Genomic DNA, 4192 nt, shown 5'->3' with positions numbered 1-4192 from the left:
CTTCCCAGTTCGTCGTGTTCTTCGTCAAGGGTAATTAAAAGTTACTTTTACTGCCCTTGTTGATTCTTACGTTTTCTACAAAATCATCAAACGGTGGTTATTCTTCAAATCTTCACACACTAAACACCTCACATATCTTCTGTTCTTGATCTGTTTCCCTAAGCAACATATTCTTCAAGATTCCTCAATTGTGTGGATTTTTAATCTGTACAACTCTGGAACCTAAGACTAAGAATGCTAAGTGAAATTCCTCAAGGTTCATCTGGTCAAATTCCTCAAACTTGTTCTTTTTGCAAAAACTTCTGAGAATGCATATGACCTCTCCAAATTCCTCGCAACTATACTCTGTTCATAGGTACACGTGTCCACTGTTGAATCACTAGGTTCTCATCAACTTAACTCATTTGCAGCGTTCCTCGAAGAAAAGTTGCACACCTCCTCAGAGAACTCTATTGTCCAAAATCCTCAGCTGAAGAAAATGGCTGATGACAAGAGACCTCAGAAGGGAGGAAATAAATTGGAAGTCAACACAGCGTTCGAAATCCCTGATGACATTTACAAGGATTATTGCACTCCTGATGAGGCCACACATGGAAAGGAGGACAAAAATCAGCGCAAGGTGCGCATACAAAGGATAGAGAGGAGATGGGCACGGGAATGGAGGGAGTACAAATATGTCACTCCTAAATATATGAAGAAATTCACTCTTCACCCTCCATGCCCAAGACCTCCATTGGCACCAGGCCACGAAGCTGATCCTACCAGCCTCAAGCGTGGTGAGGACTATCTTGATGAATGGGCTAAACGGCAAGCCAAGCTAGCCAAAGTGGCTAAGGAAGCTGTGAGGAAATTCAATGAAGACTCTGCTGCTGCTGCCACTGCTGAGGCCTCTGCAACCAAGCCTAAGAAGGCCATGCCAAAGAAGCCTGCTCACAAGCCCAGTGCTTCATCGTATATGCCCTCACGGCCAAACTCCCCAGCAATGCTCTCATGGCCAAGTTCTTCAAAGCCCTCACGGCAAATTCCTCAAGCTGCACCAGCTCCACCAAAGTCCTCAGCTCCTCCGTCCAAATCCTCAGCACCTGCACATCTCGCCTCGTGCCAAAGGACGACAGGCATCTCCATTGCCTCAGGAGCCTCTGGAAGTTCTTCGGCTCTACCACATTCTTCAACTGGCCCCACTACACTGAAGACTAAGGCCACTACTGGACGCAGTTCTCGACCAAGTCCTCACAAGAAGCAGGTCGCCTTCCATGTGCCTTCTGATGATGATGAAGCTGATGGTGAGGAACTAGCTGAAATCATCAGAGACAGACAACAAAGGGCCGCTAGAGCCAAGGGCAGTGCGGTGCCTCTTTTGCTGGATCCGAAGAAGATCCTGGACTTCATTGATCTATGGCACAAAGATCCAAACACTCCCTTGCCAGAATTAAATCTCACACCTGGCCAAAGTCATATGCTGTCAGCTTTCATAGCTGAAGAAAAATGGAAATTTGAGAAGGCCAGGCAGTTGAAGCAAATGCAGTACAAGAAGGAGCGCATTCTCAAGAAGAACATTGTGACAATGACCACTGATGAACTCATTGCTGCTCAGACTGAGATTAAAAAACTCAGTGATGAATTTGAAGCATACTGTGCTGACTGGCTAGGAGCCAAAGTCAGATATGTGAAGTTAACCAAGAAATTCACTACCAATGTTGTAGCTCCATCGCAACAAGAAATTCCTCAGGCTGAGGCATCTGCTCAGCCGACTGAAGAACATGCCAGCACCGCTGATGACAATCAGGCTGCTGATGAAACTGCAAGTACTGGGGCTGATGACTGCACTCCAGCCTCTGATGACTCTGCCAGGGCAACCACTAGTGTTGCGCCTGAAGAAACTATTAGGACAGCTGAAGCTTCAATGGCTGTGCCTGAAGAAACTGAAAATGCCAGGGCAACTGCATCAGTTGTGCCTGAAGTAAATGAGCTAATTCCCTCTGCTTCTCCTGCACCTACCCCAAGTCCAATTCTTCCTTCTGCATCAGATGTGAAGAAGACCAAGGCTGCGGAGCGCGCAGCTGTGAAGAAAAGGAAAGCATCAACTTCATCGGATTCTTCAGCTCCGAAGAAGATGAAGAAATTGACTAGCTCTTTTGAGAATCCAATTGATGTTGTTCCCGTCTCAAGCATGCCATCAAAGGAACTCGTTCCTTTTGATGAAGAATATGTGATCCCAAGCAGATCAGATGAAGAGATTTCTTCTGCTGCTTCGTTAGAGCAGTTGGATGAAGAAATTGAAGCAGATGCAATCCCTTCAACCCCAATCGTCTCATCGCCCATGCCTCAGTTCACAGCTGAAGAGGATGGCGTTGACGAAAAGAATGATGAAGATGAGGATGTGGACATTGGGTGCACAACACCTGTGATGAACGATGACTTTTGGGAAATTCAGCACCCCAATTCTCCTCTATTCACACCTCTGCAACAAATTCCTCAGTCCCCAGTGAATACTGAAGTTCAAATGGGATCTGAAGAACCACACCCCACACTTTCTGTCCATGAAGAGATTCCAGCCACTAGTGCTGATGAAATTGCTGCTGAAGAATTGAAGACCCAGGCTGCCACTGAAGAAGAACCTGAAATACCTCAGTCTGTGGATCCTGAGATTGCGATTCCTGACGTTGTGTTGCAATTGACTGATACACCTCAGCCCAAGCCAAAGGATCCCTTCTTGAAGAAGCAAAAATTCAAGGCTGATGACTTCTTCGGTGTAACGCCCACGATGCGGCTATATCTCCCACGTGTCGAGGCATGACTTAGAGGCATAACCGCATTGTGGTTTTGTCGCAAGAAGGGTCATCTTCACACAATCCCATGTAATGAACAAGAATGGGATAAAGAGTTGGCTTACAATCGCCACTTCACACAATACATAAATAAATCATACATCAATCAGAGTACACACATAGGTCCGACTACGGAACCAAAATAAAAGAAGACAACCCAACTGCTAGATCCCCGATCGTCCCAACTGGGCTCCACTACTGATCAACATGAAAAGAAACAACACAACGAACAAGTTCTTCATCGAGCTCCACTTGAGCTCGGTTGCGTCACCTGCACTGGCATCGTCGGCACCTGCAACTGTTTTGAAAGTATCTATGAGTCACGAGGACTCAACAATCTCACACCCGCGAGATCAAGACTATTTAAGCTTATAGGAAAGGATGGGGTAGTGAGGTGGAGCTGCAGCAGGCACTAAGCATATATGGTGTCTAACATACGCAAATAAGAGCGAGAAGAGAAGCAATGGAATGGTCGTGAACTAGCAATGATCAAGAAGTGATCCTGAACCTCTACTTACGTCAAACATAACCCAGAAACCGTGTTCACTTCCCGGACTCCGCCGAGAAGAGACCATCACGGCTACACACGCGGTTGATGCGTTTTAATTAGGGTCAAGTTCTCTACAACCGGACATGAACAAATTCCCATCTGCCACATAACCGCGGGCACGGCTCTCGAAAGTTTATACCCTGCAGGGGTGTCCCAACTTAGCCCATTATAAGCTCTCACAGTCAACGAAGGATATTCCTTCTCCCAGGAAGACCCGATCAGTCTCGGAATCCCGGTTTACAAGACATTTCGACAATGGTAAAACAAGACCAGCAAAGCCGCCCGAATGTGCCGACAAATCCCGATAGGAGCTGCACATATCTCGTTCTCAGGGCACACCGGATTGTCCAAGCTTCCGATAGGCGAGCCCAGAGTTGCCCCTGGTGGCCACTGGCGACTGACAGGTTGGACCAACACTCAGAGGAGCACTGGCCCGGGGGTTTAAAATAAAGATGACCCTTGAGTCTGCAGAACCCAAGGGAAAAAGGCTTAGGTAGGCAAATGGTAAAACCAAGGTTGGGCCTTGCTGGAGGAGTTTTATTCAAAGCGAACTGTCAAGGGGGTCCCATAAATCACCCAACCACGTAAGGAACGCAAAATCAAGGAACATAACACCGGTATGACGGAAACTAGGGCGGCAAGAGTGGAACAAAACACCAGGCATAAGGCCGAGCCTTCCACCCTTTACCAAGTATATAGATGCATTAATTAAAATAAGCTATATTGTGATATCCCAACATAAACATAATCCAACATGGAGCAATCTTCATCTTCACCTGCACCTAGCAACGCTATAAGAGGGGCTGAGCAAAAG

The sequence above is a fragment of the Aegilops tauschii genome, chromosome 6 (assembly GCF_002575655.3).
Source record: "Aegilops tauschii subsp. strangulata cultivar AL8/78 chromosome 6, Aet v6.0, whole genome shotgun sequence".
NCBI classification, from domain to species: domain Eukaryota; kingdom Viridiplantae; phylum Streptophyta; class Magnoliopsida; order Poales; family Poaceae; genus Aegilops; species Aegilops tauschii.
Note: the sequence above shows the minus strand (reverse complement) of the source record.